At 41.8% G+C, this 17006-nt stretch overlaps 1 protein-coding gene across 6 annotated transcripts in view; it reads left to right on the top strand.

Moving 5' to 3' along the window:
- ATXN1 (ataxin 1) overlaps positions 1-17006 on the top strand; it is a 224024-nt gene that overhangs the window by 61155 nt on the left and 145863 nt on the right. For 5 of the 6 annotated variants that reach the window (XM_026073303.1, XM_026073302.1, XM_026073306.1 and 2 more), the window contains one exon: positions 733-866. The gene's annotated coding sequence lies outside the window, so the exon portion shown is untranslated. Of the gene's footprint in view, positions 1-732; positions 867-8784; positions 11615-17006 lie in introns of those variants that run through there. The other variant, XR_003254786.1, reaches the window with a different exon arrangement.

Below are 17006 nucleotides of genomic sequence, written 5' to 3'. Positions count from 1 at the left end.
GAGAAAGCATCCTGGTGTAACACTGAGGCGTTCATTTGAAGTTCAAAACCATTCAGACCTTTTTTGGTGATGGTGGAGAATGTCAAAATTGATTGTATTAGCGACGTGTCGGTTTCTCTTACTCATTTGCAGCGTGTCTCCTCCTCCCTTCCTTCCTCTCCCTTCAGCCAGGCTGGGGTTTGTGCTGTACATGCTGTAGAGATTTGCAAGCAGGGCTACTATTTTCCCCACATGTGTATTAAAAAAAAAAATACCGCAGTAACTCGGTGAAAATTTAGAGAGTTGGCCACACATATGCTATTAGTAGTAATAGCAGTAATAGTAATAACTGTGATAATAATAAAACCGATCATTGCTCTCCTGTGTAACAGTTTGATACTTAACATAATGTTGTTTTTTTTTTCTGATTTGCATCTCTGGGGTTTCTTCCCTCCTCTCCGTTGTAATTTTATGGAATCTGGTATACACTGGATCATACTTGAAGTGAATATTTTGTAGTGTACTACCATACAGATTTTAAAAATAATATGTTTTTGAGTGGTCGAAAATAGTTTTTTTAAGTACAGCCCACAGAAGACTGTTCAGGCTGCTTCTGCTGTGGGGAGTTATCGCACTTGCTTTAGATAATGAAATATACATTGGAGAAAGGTCAGGGATTTCCCCTGAGCCACCCACCAATCGCTTGAAATGACATTTTCATTCTGAGTGTTTCTTGTTTTGTTTTTGTTTAAGATCCTGGAGCACAAGGAAAGAGTTTTAATATAAAACATCAGAAAAAAACACGCTGCAACATCTCGTGTGAGAGAGAGAGAGAGGGAAAAAAAGGAGACTTACAATTACATCTTGAAACACTCATATGATTTGAGGTAAGTGATTGGAGGGTCTTGTCATAAGTTACAGTTAGTTTGTAATTAAATTAATCATTATTTACCTCGGAGTGTCATGATATTTCTATCTAAGGCAATAAAAACAGATGAGAGAGGGAAGGAGAGAACTTTAATGGCAAAACCAGAAACAGTAGTAAAAATATTTAACACACTTATCCTTTTGAAAAATAGCCTCATGTGGTCCACCCCTGCAAACAAGCAATCATTCTAACAGTTAGAAGCGTTAAACCCTGCTTAAATCAATGAGGCTAGTCTCCCTGAAAGTTAGACCTGTGCCTAAATATTTCCAAGTTGGGGGTCTGTATAGTACAGGAACTCTGTAGAAGAAAGCTATTGTATAAAACTGAGGCCAAATTGCATTGTTTTGATTTAATATTTTTTAATAAAGACAATTAATTATGAAGTACAGTGAAAAGCTCACCTTTTCCCTCTAGTCTTTTTTTTGTTTGTTTTCATTTCTCCCTTGTTAGGAAAGAATAGCCTCCAAGTCTTTTTTCTGTCTACCAGAGAAAAAACAGAGTTTTACAACTGTAACCAGTGAAAATGCAACGTAAATGAGAATTTAAAAAGCCCCTTTCTTAAATATAAATATCAAATTATTTTATTTCCTTCAGCCCTACAAGTGTATTGAAGGAGACAAAATTAAGAAACCTGCAGAATCAAAAGCCTGCGTGAATTGTGAGGACCAACCATATATTGGAAAAAGCAGGGGATATAGTGTCACAGCTGTGCAGAATATCAGCCCCCCTCAGGCTGGTGACTTTTGTTGTGTACCAGGTCTCAGAATAGAGGGGAGCATCACCGGCCCCTGGTGTGATTGGTCTGTATTTCCTTTGTAGGAACGAAACTATTAAGTTTCTTTTGAAATCACCAGGCTCGCTGCAGGGAGCTAAATATTTCCTTTCTGGTCAGTGGACTAGAGCCATTGCTTGGAAAATTGTACTAGTCCTGTAGGCATTTTTAGTGATTTATCCAAATAGTAAGCAACTTCTGCAAATCAGTGTAGAAAACTTTTTTTACGTGCAGTTCTGGCATTAGGCATTGTGAACCCAAACAGGATTATGAGACTCTTTCAGTAGGAGTCTGAGGTAGTTTTTGTAGTTGTGAAATGAGGTGCTAGTACAAATGTGTTTGAAACCACCGCTTTATGCCATTTTGGAGCTGTGGTTACACCCTTCCCCTCTCCTTTTTCCCCTCTCCCCCCCCCCCCCCCCCATCCCTGCAGCTCAGGTAGTAAAATGCATTGCTCTCTCGAGCTAACCATTTTTAAGGCATAGGATAACAGTCACAGCATAACTAAACTGGTAAAAGAGGGATAATGATACAATAATTCCTGTGTGATATCTCTCAGCCCACCTTGCTTTCTCACTTCCCCTGTTTCCTAGTGGCAAGCATTGCTTCTTAGCTYGGTAGAGCGTAAATCAAAATACTTTCATTCCTTTCTTTTTTCTCTTTTCATTGACGTCAGACCAGGATAACGTGTGTGATTTTTCCTTTCACAGCAGCCTTCTTGTTCCTCTCTGAGGAAGCTCACATTGAAGTTCAGGGAAGGTATCTTCATAGCATCAGCGTGGCCTTTGTAATCATTTGATCAGCTTTCTGTTGTAGTCACAAAATTGTTGAGTCTTATTTGAGAGTGGAGTAGCTTATTGGCAGAGTATTAGAGAAAGGGAAGTTTTTTGGTGACGAGAGATGCATTTTGAGATGTATTAAAACGTACTGCTACTGCTGCCATTTCTTGATGTTTTTTCAGCACTTGAAGAAATAACGTGCCTTTTGTGGGTCTGGAGGCAGTGCTGAGATGTGTGCCAGGCAGTTATGGGGGTGCTGCACAGGCAGAAGGACTCACTTTCTCCTGCCTTTTATTTTGCACAGGGAGTGGATATGGGGGGCTGAGCCTGCCTGGGTTAAACACATTCCTGTTTTGTTTTGCCTTTCTCTGCTCTTCTTTCAGCTGTCAGCATGCCGTGTTCAGATGGCAACGATCAGTCACAAATTGTCCCCCATCCATGCTCCTCAGCTCTCCTAAACCATTTGTGTAGTGGAGCCCTTCAACAAAGATGGCACCAGTTCGATTTTTTTTTTTTTTCCCCTTAGCTAATGGAAAAAGAGGTTGKTTGTTTGTTTGTGTTTTCCCCTCAAGTCAGCTGCATTAGTTCCCAAAGCAACTTGTGTTAAGTGGAAATGAGGCTTTGATAATATGTGTGCTTACTGGAGACTTGCTTAGATTTTTCCCTGTACATGGATCTTTTCAATGGGGCCCTTCTATTGTGCATCAGAAAGTGCATGCCCAGGCTGCCGGGCACATAACGAGATTGTTCATTTGTTTAGATAAGTGTGTGTAAGCCTTTGTGAAGAGGAGGTGGTGGGGAGAGAGAATAGAGACTGCTATTGCAGGGAGCTGAGATACTGCCATGGAACAGCACTGGGCCCCGTCTCCCCGTGACGAGGCTCTGCCTCTACTGCTGCCTACATGGATGTGCTGTTTGGTACTGGTGAGCATTACCTTGGATTTTCGCTTCTTAGCAGGTCATGTGAAAATTGATGACCTGAAGCTTATGCAGCCGTTGACTACTCTGGCTGTAAACCACATAAGGCAAAATATTCGAAAGCAGCAATATTTCCAACACTTCTTTAAACCATGTGCATTGGCTTTCAAAAGAGTGATGTAAATACGAACTCTGCCAATACTGTGCTTCCTCGCTGTGAGGCTATTTATTATAAAGGACGTTTGGTATAAGTCACTTTAGTGTAGAGTTAGATAAGAGCTTGAAGCAAAGCCTTGGATCCAGGCCCACCAGCAGCTTTGCAAAAGGCAGGATCCAGATTTGAACTCAGTGGTTCAGGCAGTTTCTAGTAGAGAGTGATTTTAACTTACTCCATAAAATAGCAGTAGCCGTTAAGTTGAGGTTTTTAAACAAGTTTTTTGTCTTTTTCTCCCCTACCCCTCTTCTCTGCCTTAGCACGTTGCTGTGAAAGCAGGACAGCCATTTATTCCAAGCCACTGTGGCCCAAACGCACCGGCTCAGGGAGCGGGAGCGGGGAGAGACCTCTGTGATGATTACCATTATACAGCCATATTCGTTTTTTTCCAGAGGAGTTTTTCTTCTGAGGAGTCAGACCTCCCTCCTTGAGGCAGGTCTTTGGAGCCACAGTGGAGGCTTTGGAGATGTGATCTTAGAGTTTCCTAGAAACCAAGAAATGGTTCATCAGTCTGGTGTGAAGCATACCAGACCACATTGGCTGGACTCCCCACCCCATAAAAAGCCCTCCCTTGTGATACTACGGCTGAATTATGGACATGAAGAATTACAGAACCATAAACAAGAAACCCATAAAGCCTTAGCTTTGCTTTCCTTTCTAGATACAGGAGTCTGTTCTCATTCTTCCCCTCCTCCTTTGCCCTTGGACATGCATTTTTAGTACCTTTCAGTCTCTAGCTGCACAGTTACTAGAGAGATGTCTGGTTACGTGTGATTTTATGCATGTTACTTACGTCAGAGAGTCAAATCCAGCACTCAAAGACTTTATGTGGATTTGCAACACTCCTTGTGGGACTTCAGATCCATGAACCAATGAATGGCTTATAAGGAGACATAAATGTAACATTTCTGTCTACTACATGTACTCCTGCTACAGTCCTCTTTGTGTTATTTGGCAGAGAAAAGTTGGTATGTGAAGGACAAGAGGCACTGGTGAACTGGGAAGTATTTGGCTGTGACGGTTAACTTATTCCCTTCTAAAAACATTGTCCTCCTGGTTTGCAGTAAGAAAAATAGTTTTCATGGTGATCTGAATATCTCTAAAGAAATACTGCCCAAATAATGTTGTGTATTTCAAGCAACTTCAGAGTTGTGGGACTGTGGGGAGATGCCAAATACCTGTATTAGCATTGGCTGCTAGGGCTGAGGCTTTGCAGTTTTGTCCAGAGAATCTTTATTGTTAACAGCACGTATAGGAAACATGACAGAAATAAGTATCTTTCAAAGTAAAAATTTGAACAGCATTTCCTTCTCTGCTAACCTCACTGCTCAGGGTTCTGCATTTCTTTTCCTGTAATTGCTACTTCTGCAAGTGCATAAAGTTCAGAGAAAGTGTGTGGCTACTTAGCCAGTTTTTTCATGATCCACATAGAAAACAACTACTGAAGGCAAAATGAACGCAATAGATGTTACTTCTGCAAATGATGAGATAGGACTGCTGATTTGTGTGCTGTGCATGACAGTGAGCAGACAGGTTTACTTATAACTTTTTCAGTTTTCTTATTTACCCTGGTGGGACTGTGCTTTGTGCTGGCAGTCCTTGGGTAGAGCAGTCAAGAAAAATGTAGCTGAAAAACTCATGTGTACATTGCCTCTCATTTTGCCAACATTTAGTGAAGCAACTGCTTGCTGTCTAAGGAGGTAAATCATAGCAATCGTAATTGCAGTGTATGTCCTACAATACTTAGGAGCCTCTTACTCCTGTTCTGTTAAAAGTCACTGAGAGAGAGGTAAAGAAGGCTGGATAATGCAGCGGTTAGCACAGAGGAATGGCAGTGGGAAGATGTGGAGTTTTAGTTTGGTTCCACCACCGCTTTGCTGTGGAAGATCAGCAAGTCAGTTATAGGAGGAAATGCAGAAGCATAAATGAAAGCTAGATGTTTGATTGCCAYTGTATTTTCACCTCTGCAGGCTCAAGTTCACCACTTGTAAAATGGGAATAAAATGTACCTTCTCTTAATGAATAAGAGCGAGTGTGAAAATGCAAATTCGGCAGCAAAAATGCTACAGCAATAGCCCGAGCACACAGCCAGCAGTGTATTTCCCCTGTGCTGGAGGGCTGAGCAGCTGGGGCCCATGCGAGAGCACTTTGCTGCCGAGCAGTGATTCTTCGGGCTCCGACAAAGCGGAGCCGTGCTCGAGGGGAGAAGCCGTCTGTAGGGTTCGCAGCCCTTGTGGACCCTGAGGCCACCTGCCCTCTGCGTAAGGGGAGTTCTTCAGCCTCCAGCCTCCTCCTCCTCCTCTTTCGACTCTGTGTTACGTGCCCACAGCATGGTTGCTGTGGGCTGGGTGCTGCAGCCACTTTGTTTGAAATGATAATGTTTTGTGCTGTTACTGTGGAATATTGCATTTTTTTTTGTAATTACGGGCTGTATGCCAGTAATGTACAATAACATTTTGCTCTTCCTGTCCTGTTGCTACTGTAGGCATTCATTCCAATTTGGGCTGCGTTTGCAGTACGTGGTATTTTTTCTAGGCTCTGCTCATTAGCTATTGTAGATATTTTTGGATTATTCATTTCTACCCACGTCTGTCCATATAAATCTATCTCAGAAAGCACTGCAGAGAGTGGCAGTCTCCATTGAACAAGCAATTGTTGTGGCTTTCACAGAGTTATATTCTTGTGAAAGTATGAGGCAAGAATGAGATGAAAATGGAGATGAGTGTTGCTATGTAAATTTAAAACTGGTTATGATTTTAAAGTGCTTCAAACAGATTACGAGGCTAGCCTTTCTTTGACTGTTCACAAGTGCATTGCTGAAGTGCTGGTCTGCACCCAGTCCTGGATAGCTGAAACCTCTGGGATAGCCTAATTTGGGAGACATTTACCACTGCCGGAGCCTATAATGATTCTCCGCAGTTTTGGTTCGAGCATTCTTTTATTTCCAGAGGAAAGTAATCGTAACTTGGAAGATGGTTAGTGGCACTCATGCCAACAATTGTTTATTAACGTTGTCATGGTCTGGGGATGAAATTTTTGTGAAAGGGAAATTAAAGCCCTAGACATCAGAGTGCACAGCTAGTCAGCCTGCATGCAGTTTGTTTCTGGAAGGTAGAAGTTGAGTCCAAAAAAATGAGGAAAAACACAAAGGTGACAATTAATTTGTTTTCTGGTAAATCTGGAATAAAATACAGTGTGTTGTAGCACAAGGATTGAACTTTTTTTGTATGTAATTTTTACTGTCCTTTTGCTGTGCTGACTCACCATACTAGTTCAGTTTCAGTCCGCATTTGGTTTAAATTACCTTAGAGGCCTGCATTTGCATGTTCTTCTGTGAAGTACTTCTTGTCTGCAGTCCAGATTTTTTTTTGGTTCAGTGTTTGAACTGACTTGTCCTTTTTCATTTCCAGGTCTGTGTTTTACTAACATTTGAAACCAATCACTCTATGTGCCTGCTTGGGCCCTGTGATAGGCAAAAAACATGTTGCAGTTACAGATAGCACAAGGAATGAATCACTGCTTTCTGCCTTTCAATTAGATTACTTAAATCACTAAGCATAAGTGTGCCTTTTTATATGATATAGCAGCATGATTATCTCACTGCATTGACGGAACAGTGGTGGAAGTGAATATAATTCTTCTTCTATTACATCTTTAATGAGCTACAATTAAAAATAGTGTGTTGGCGTGCCAGAGTAGATATGTTATTCTCAGAACTTTATTGAAGGCATTTCTGCTGTTGTACTAAATCGACAATGTTGTTCTGAAAGCCTTAAGAATTAAACAGAAAAAAAATCTGCTTTGCTTGGTGAAAGTTAATTGGACAGTAAAATCTGTCAACTGAAAAGATGTAAGGTCTGTACTGGGTGCCAGCGCCTTATTTTGCCTCACTTTGGGGGTAAATCTTTTACTATGTAGTTTAAAAAACAAAACAAAACAAAACACAATGCAGCACGTTTCTACAGAGCTCCAGTTAGGTCCCAGGTCTCTTGACACCTGTGGCAATAAGTCTGAGTCACAGATAGCATAGAGCTGTGAATCTTAATACTGCCATTATTCAGAAGCACACCTACGTAGGAGTTTAATCTCAAGTTCCTCTTTTAGCTTTTTTTTYCCTCCAAACTAACAAAATTTAAGAGTCATTCTTAGAATTTTGTAAAGAAAATTTTCTCAGCACTTATGGCTTTGTGAAGGATTGACATCACTGAGAGATTAGAAGGGAACGCTGTCAATTTTAGCTTGACGGCATTCCATTCTCTGCTCCAAAAACCTGATGAATAACAATGGATGAATCAAAGATTTCTTGGAATTTTCTTTTTTTTCCCCCTTGTGCAATTCCATTGCCATTTTTAGCGTGGAGGGCAGTCCTCTAAAGAATGTCTCTGTGTTTAAACTCTGTAGTTTCTTGAAAATCCAGGACAAAATCAAGTTGATTTTCAGAGGACCATTATATGGCACCATTATATGAGCTTTATTGAAGTCCTGTTCAAAATTCACAGTAAAAGGCAGGAGGCATTTGAAGAAAAGTTGTTGCATCTCTCTGCTTCAGCAGCATGGAAATATCCCTATCACAATGCTTCATTATGTTGCAATGAGATTTTGCCTAATATTTTTTCTGTCTTTTATCAGATGTGATCAGGGAGACAGGCAAGTTGCCTGACAAAACAGAAGTGATCAGTGGATTTGGGAGATTTTAGTTCCATTTCTGGCTGCATTGCCATGTTCCCTGTATGATCTCGGACAAGCTATTTGAACTGTAGTTTCATGGTATTTTTAAACTACCTGGAGTATGGGCTGCTCTGCTTCTTTGTTTTGTTCTGTTAGGCTTGTTTTCAGGTGGATAAGTCCCCTTATTTGCTTAGCTTGTGATGTTTCTGCCACGGGGAGAAGGTAGAAACACCTGGAAACAGGTGACAGGATGGTGCTACCCCTCTTGCTCAGCACTTGGATCAGCTTAAAGGAATTGTTAAACCACAGCATCCTTCTGTCTGTGCCTCAGTTAGCCATGTGAAAAATGAGGATTATGTCACTTCTGCATCTTAGCAGGATGTTGAATGTAGAAATACTAGGGACTGAGAACTGTGCAGCTACTAGTGTTACATGAGTGGTGTAGTGTTGTCAGTTGATCTTGGCAAAATCATTGGGATTATTATGAGCAAAATTATTAACTCTGAGTATTTTTTTCAAATTGCAGAAGTCACCTGTATCAGGCATATTCTGACATGTCCGAATGAATGGGCAAAGTATGAAGCCTATGAAGAATTAAGCTGCTGAAAAGAAATGTGGTGGGAAAACAGGTTAAAATGATCATAAAGGGAGGATCTGTACATTTTTCTTCAGCAAAAGATAGCTTGTATTTTACTTAAAAATTGGCAAAAAAAAAAAGAGGAAAAGAAAAATGCAAGTGTCCCCTTAAGAGCTACTGTGTCAAATTTGAAGAATGATTTGAATTCAGTCACTAAAGTGTGAAATGGAGGGATTTTAGTTCTGCTTTAAATTATGCATCTCAAATTAACCTTAGCTGCAGAGTCTCTGCTGACGCCCCCGTAATGACACATTATTGGTACTAATGGCTTCTTTGTGGCTTGAGATACAAACAGACATTCTAGACAGAAACATTTAGGCTTAGAACTAAATAAGATGCAAGGCATGAATTTCCACCTTGGGTTTCTAATGACAGATCGCTGTTCTTCCGGTGGATGTTGCTCATGAACTGTTCTTTCCAGCCTCGAGCTCCCCTCATCCTGGCAGTGAGGGGCAGTTGAGTAAAAACCTGCTTCACAAGCTCAAAAGAGCAGGAGAGCAATGAACTTGAAGCGAGCATGGAGCCCAGCCAAAAGCAGCATTGTAGAGGAATGGGACAAAGACTGGGATCTGGGCAGTGGAAGGGAGAGAGCTTGTAGCAGATGATAATCTTGGGAGGAAAGGGACCCAAAACTGTGCGGGAAATGGAGAAGAGATGCCAGGTTTTAAGGAGGAAGTCGCTAAATAAGGGAGGGGTGAGAGTAATAAATAGTGTAAGCAGTAGTAGTTTTTTTAACCCTTTATGTGCCCTGCTGACATGAGAAAAGATCACATTCTTGGAGCTCTGTGCAGTTAAGTCGGTCCTTGGAAGCTCCCTGACATCATTTGGAAAACTCCACTTATACCCAAAATTTCACCCACAAGGGACAAGAAATACAGTTATTACCTGCACATAGCTACTGGGTGGGCAACCTGAGTATGACTGTAAATTACTGGGAACAGTGTAGCCTGGGGAGCTGCATGCACAACACGTAGAGTGGTTTGCATGTTGATGGCAAAGGAGGAGGGAGCGGTTACCCTGGACTGGCTTGGCAAGATAGGCCCAGAATTTAGACCCCAGCTTCTCATCCCAAAGATAATCCTTATATCAGTGTTTTATCCTCATTTTCTAGATGGGGTGTCAAGATGTGAAATAGCTGCTGCCTCCCCTTTCAAGCTGCAGCTCTGGGAATTTGCCCATTCCCTGTGGCAAGAATGATAGAGAGATGCTCCTGCCCTGTGGTTGCGTTGCGCAGCCTCCTGCAGGCTGTGCCTGCTCTGGCTGCATGATTATTGTGTGCATTTCTGTAGGGGCCTGCTCTCAGCAAACGGTGCTGGATCAAGTCAGGGTTGCAATTAAATATGTAGAATCAAATACAGACAAAGCATTCAAATGCCTCCATTGTAAGTACAAATGAAAAATCCAGCAGATGCTTACGTTTCTTTCTTCAAAGTAAGGACTCTCCTGAACTGGAACCTAAGACTTTAAAAAAATGTGGGTATACTAGCATCATATTTACTAATGCATTAGAGATATTTGTATGAATAATTAAAACACCAATTAGGATTGCCACAGTAAAAGAACGGAATGTGTTTTATGGTTTTTTTTTTTCTTTTCGCTTCCTTTTTGTTGATTGATGAATTTATGGCATTTCATCCATTAATTTAGAGAAGGTATCCCAAACACTATTGCAAATTAACAAGGCTCTGCTTTATGTTAATAATGAGTTGAGAGTGCTAATGGTATGAAAGGAAGTCAGAATTCCATAATAAAGGCTGGAAAAGCGGAGGCCTAGAACACATATCTAGTACTTTACATCAAATAAGTTTGTAAAATATTAGTGCCCTATTAGTCTGCCCTAACTGTTAGTTCAGAAATATTTATATGTATGCATTATGAATAGCCTAGTAGCACTTCATAGAAAATGGAAAATAAAGGCAACAATCTGTCTCAGATTTTCTGTTGTATTTGCAGTTTACCTTAGGCTGCAATGCCTTGGTGAAAACACTGGGATTATATTATGTGAGTTGGAGGGCAGAATTTAACCATTAAAAAGACAGCAATCCTTCTGAAACCATGCATGAAAAAAGAATAAATTTATGAAACTGAAAACGGAAAAAAACAAACAGATGTTATCCAAGTGCTCTGAAGTAGGAATTGTATTAAATTTCAAACACACACATGCATGCACAGACACGAAATCATGTCATATTTCTAACCTCAGTTGCTTTTTTATTTATTTATTTATTTTTCCTTATTATCGACATTTAATTCGTTAACCTTTTCTCTCTTTTATTTTCCTACCTTCACAAGTATGTGGTTTATGAATATACTAGAATGTATGTTACATATGAACACTTAAAAATTGTTAGGTTGGTGTTATGATGTGTTTTTAGGACTCTGTTTCCTTGTTTTTCAGCTATGATGAACAATTTGACATGACACTTGAATTAGTATCATATGTTTTGTTTGGTGCTATTGTTTTAGCCATGCTTGGAATATGCACTTTCAGCGTTGGGCCCCCAGTTTTGGATGCAATAGAGTGATGACTGGAAAAGAGTGATACTTAATCCTTTGGGTTATGTTATCTTTTGAGTGTGTGTGACATGTCATGTCTGATGGTATGTATTGACTTTCTTTGTGCACTTTTTGTTCCATAATCTGAATTTATTTGTCATTGTATACACTGCTAATATTACAGAAATTGTAATTGATGATGAAAATAACATAAAATATAATGGGTGCCCGGGATATATTTACTTTTTATATTTTATTGTTTGGTTTGGATTTGGCTTGGGGATTTTTTTTTTCTTTTCTTTCAGATGGGGTGGTTTTTCTTTTACAGTCATGAACAATGGGAGGGGAACTGTCAACCAAGTCCTCTGTTTACAAGAGCCCTGTGGTAACAGTGATAAATACTTAACTCTTGTGTAGTATTTTTTAATGCTTTGCAAATCGTAGTGTCTAATAAGTCTTCTATGCATATGCAATCCTGAAACAAAATTTTGTTTGAGGAGTGGTTAGCCACATCCATCGCTAATGTTTGCTGGTTGCCTCTGTGCATTCAGAAGTGCGTTCTTCTGCTTCTCAGGTGTAGGTTTTGCTGAACTTTACTTGTGAGAAGGAATTAGTCTGACTAATAGACATGGCTAGTCATTAATCTAGGTTCTAGGGAATAGTTATGTCTCTGGGCTTAATTCAAGGTGCCTTTTTCTATTGCCATATACAAAGTGAGCTATAAAAATTGCTGCACAGAGGGATGTAGAATAGCTGTCTGAATGTGAAAAGTGCTGTCTAAAACTGTTCCATTTATTGTTGTTACATGTAACACCTACAATGACTATAGATGAAGGATATTAGAGGAAAAAATCATATTATTTCAGTTAGTTTACTTCATGCATATTTGACAGCACTCTGTATAGGCAGTTGCATAATTTCCTGGGATAGTCAGATTTCTCTTTATTTGTGTAGCTCTTTCTCTCAGCAATAGGAGAGAGAGAATACATTAAGAATCAGAAAATGTGACTGTAGAGCCAGGAAAAATTGTCAGCAACCTCTAGAAGAGATCTAAATATGTGGAACTGCTTTTGACTCATCTTCCAAAAGCAACTCAATTCCAGAATAACTGTACCCTTTCAGACTTCATTTCAAGATGGTATGATTGTACTTAGACAGGAATAACAGGGATCAATAACAAGCCCAACACATCCTTTCTTCTGCTGACAGATTCTCTGATTGCCTTCAGAACCAGACTACTGCACTGGTCAACATAAACATAAGCAGTCATCAGCACAGAGGGATCTTTTTCTCCATTGCAGCATGTGTTTAGAGTTACTCTGCTCATCGTGGCCCACTCTGAATTTGCAGACACAGTGCATTGGGAAGGAGAGCAGTTTTTCCCATTTGCTTTCCCTCTCTCTTGCATTTACGCTTCTGCCTTGAGGTGGGGATGGACTGTTTGGTGTCTTTCCCAGGACAGGGAGAGCATGCCTATGAGGTGCATTTTTTGCTGTGTATCCTGTTTAGGAGCTAGTAAGCAGCAGTATTTTCACTGTCTTTGGGTCAGGAGCCCTTCTGTTTTGTGGCTGCCATGGAGCTGAACATGGATTTTCTTTGTCCTAAAGCAAGGTGCTGTGCATTTTTGCTATATTTTGGCACTGTGACATGGCAGCGAGTCTGTAATCTGTTTGTGTGTTGTTTTTTTTCATCTACCTTCCCAAGTTAAGTGGAGCTCTATGACTCTTTAACCTGCTGTTCTTAGGCCTTTGTTTTGCACGCTCGTCAGGATGGTGGGACGTGGAGAGAAGCCGTATGGCCTCCCCCCACCTTGGGTGCTCATTAGATCGCTTCCTCGTGCTGACATAAGCGTTGTACAGCCGTGCTGCGAGCCGGCTCTGGGAACTGATCCAAGTTAAAAATAATCCCTCCTAAAAAAAAAATTAAAAAAAATTATGCTTTCAGCAGGATCTGTTCCTGGATCTAGCTCACCATAGTGCTTACAGCAGCCTAAGAAAGGGTGAGGGGTTTTCCTGGCACTGGGGGAGAAGTGACATGGAGGTGGGAAGGAGCAGCGAGGGGATGAGGTGCCTGGGCCTGCTGCTTTTAGTAGGGATGGCGCCTGCTCGTGGGATATCTGTTGAAGGAAAAGGGGCTTCTGTGAGCACACTGCCTGTCTTTCGTTGGATCGTTGGTAACTTCTGGGGCTKTCAGGCAGTTTCAGCCAAATTTGACTGAGAAGCAGAATTTGCGATGGTATGAAGAGCCTTTGAGTTTTGTGATGAATGCTGGTTGGTAGAGAGAGACCCAAATTAACTATCGCCAGGGATGAAACGTTGTCAGCCTGGGCTCAGCTGTTACCCTCGTTGGGCCTCCTCTTGAGGCAGAGCCCATGCGTCACTGTTAGGGTTGAATCACACCCATTTTGTGGGGCTTGGCTGTGAAGCAACCTGCAAGAGCGTGCCAGCGCTCTCTGGGAATGACTCTTCATTTCAAGGGGCACGAGCAGTTCACCTCCTAAACGCTGCCTACCTGGGTGGCTGCATTTTCAATTGTGGGGTTTTTTGCTTTGTTTTCTGTTGCTGGTTTTGGCTTTTGTTTGTTTGTTTTAATTTCTTACAGGAACCAACGTTTCTGGAAGCTGGGAAAGTTTAGTGGTGAGACTTCCTTCAGGTTTCATTCAGATGGCAAGCTCTTTAACCCCAAAGCCAAGCAGGTCTTTCTAGCCGCACTTTTATGTAGCCTCCTTTGAATGTCTGATGGCTCTTTTGTGGGTCCAGCTTTGTCTCCAAGGGGCTGTGCTCCTATGTATCATTGRGTCCATTCCTCCTCATACTGCCGGCTCCATGGCTGGTAGCTCGGCTGTGCTAAGCTGAGCTGCTCAGTCTGATGGGGCTCAGCAAATCCTATTTAATGCCCTCCAAAATGTGGTGCAGGAGCCCCAGAGCTAGGTCCCTGCTCCAGGCGAGAGGCCACCCGTCAGGGCAGGATGTTTTGGTCCCCCAGCTCCCCTGGGTCTCACCTGTGAGGCCCTCTCTGCCGCATGGGAAGCCCCGCTGTCGCAGAGGAGCTAACATAAAGATACTGCGCGGTTTCCTGCTGTTTTGCTGTGTAACTAGTCCACTGGTAAATATAGCTTGTGTGTGGTTGTAAATTCGTTCTCTCATTATAGGCAGTCATTGTGCAATAATTATGTAGAAGTTACGATTTTTGTGGGTGATTTTTTTGTGTGTTCTTGTCATGCCCTTCAGGGGGAGAATAGGCTTTGTTAGCTAGCCTAACTACGAACAGGGCCGCGAGCAGGTGTCGGGATTTGGTGTAGGCACAGGCACCATCTCAGGCTGCTGACTTCTGGGTGATTTCCTTTGCATGGGTGCATGAGCATTACAACGCAAATAAGGACCAGCATTATTCAAACATCTTTTCTTCTTCTTCCCTCTATTCTGTAGGCAGATGTTCTGTCCCTTCCCACAGGTTTTTTTTTTGTTTTTTTTTTTTACTATATATGTTTTCATTCTGAAATCAACTCCTCCTGTCTTTTATGAGGTGTCAGTGATACATTTTCTATTATCTCTGGCTGATTCTATTTCCGCTCCCCAGGCAGCGTCCTCCGAGTTCTACTGCCTGGCTGAGGCTGGGAGCTTTCAGGTTCTTGCCCCAAAAGAAGTGCTCAGGTTCTGCTCTCCAGAGGTTTTCCCTTTAGATGTGTTCCCTCCTCTTGTATCTCTTGCTCAGGCTTTTTTCTGATGTGGAATTAAAATAGGGTTGGGGAGGGGGGGGCGTTTCTTTCTTTATTTAAAATTCCAATCAAGCAGATCAAGAACAACACTACTTGTCCCTGCTGTGTTCTCATTTTCCTCCCATCTCTCCTTTAATTTTAAATTATCCCCTGCGCTGTGTTTGCAGRCCATATGTGTCCTTTGAACTCTGAAGAAGCTGTGCCAAAAGGAGGCCTTCCTCCCCTCCCCTCCTCCCATCACGGCGCTGTTTTTAGATAATTGCAATTAGTATACAATGTGGAGCAAACCCAGAAATTAAGTTTGTGGGTGAGTGCGTGTAAAATGCTTGAGAACTTCAGAAACATTTGCACTTTGCAGAAGGGGTCTTTGCTTTTGCTTTTTAAACCTGTTGCGATTCAGCAAATACCAAACGGCTGTTCCTGCGCTCGGAGGTGTTTATACCCCGGATTCGCCTACCGCGCGGCGCAAGCCGAAGCTGCTGGCAGGAAGCCACAGCTCCGCCAGGGCCTCCGCACAGAGGAAGGTGGAGCTGCCTTTCATTGTGCTACCACAGTCGACAGAAATAAGGCAGAAAAAGAAGCTGCTTTATAAGGAAGCTGTAGTACAACCAGGCCTTCAACTAATGTCCCAGGGAGGAGGAAGGGAGGTTGCATACCGCAGGTTTACAAGAGTGGGAAAGGTAACCTTGTGAACGTGAAATGAAAGGCGGGGAAATAACTTTGCTTCATTCACAAGCTGCAGAGGAGAGAAGGCCCGCTGCTGGGCCGGCTCGTGCCAGTGGCTGCTTTGCAGGTTGTTATTAGTGTTGTGCTCCCTGGGCTGTTTGCTCAGCAGGAGAGAGCAGTTTCTAATTGGGACTTGCTTTGTATTGGTTTTGAGTTTTCAAAGGGGGTGTCCTCCTTGGAAAACTGTGACAGGAAGCAGATGCCTTTTGGGTAGTTTTCCCTTCAGCCTCCAAGAAACAACTTCTACATTAAACCAGGTTTCTGGCCTCATTTCTCAAAGGAGTTTTAAATGGGGGGAAAATAGGAGTATTAATTAGTGCCTCATTAAGTACTTGTAGTCAAGTATGATAATTTCTTGAAAGGATAATGTATTAGATGAATAAAAATACTCTCCATTTAAAAAATGAATACAAAGTCATTTTAAACTGCAAAGATTATTGTACATTTCTGAAAAATTATTGTGATTAAAGCAAAATATATTTAATAAACCAAAAAAAAAAAACCCCCTTTAGGCTGTTTAATTTGTTGGTCCCTGATTAATTATTCTCAAATCTAGTGCTCCAGGGCTTAAAACTTACCTGCAGGGATAGGAAATAATTTCCCCTCCTATTTCCCCCCAGGTCATTTTTTGGCCTGTAATTATCCRTATTAATTTTGGGATGGATTGTCCTTTCTAATGTCTTTCCCAGAGATTGGCCACAATGAAATGAGACCCCAGATAGGGTAGAGTAATCGTCAGAAATGACACAGAGTTTTCCTTGATGGGCTTGGCTGATATGACCTACTCATGCTAATTTCCAGATTTGGAGCTGAGAAGGTATGTGCAAGGACCATTTCCTCTCTTCCTTTCATCTGTGACATGGTGTAGGATGTCTCTGCTAGGATCACATGGCTTCCTTCAGTTTTCTTCTCCTCAATCCTGCCAGTRAGGGGGATGGATGAGAGGAGGAGGAGACRGACTTTCCARGTTAAYGACTGGCTGCGCCGCTGGTGTTGGCAACAGGGTTTTGGTTTCTACGACCATGGGACCCTGTTTGAAGATCAACAACTGATGGCGAGAGATGGGATCCRCCTCACGAGGCGGGGCACACAGGTCTTTGCCAACAGGTTGGCCAACCTGGTAAGGAGGGCTTTAAACTAGGAAAGATGGGGGAAGGGGAGAGTTATAGTG

The sequence above is a fragment of the Apteryx rowi genome, unplaced genomic scaffold (genome assembly GCF_003343035.1).
Source record: "Apteryx rowi isolate R43461 unplaced genomic scaffold, aptRow1 scaffold_366, whole genome shotgun sequence".
NCBI lineage: Eukaryota > Metazoa > Chordata > Aves > Apterygiformes > Apterygidae > Apteryx > Apteryx rowi.
This window is presented reverse-complemented; position numbering and strand designations above follow the sequence as displayed.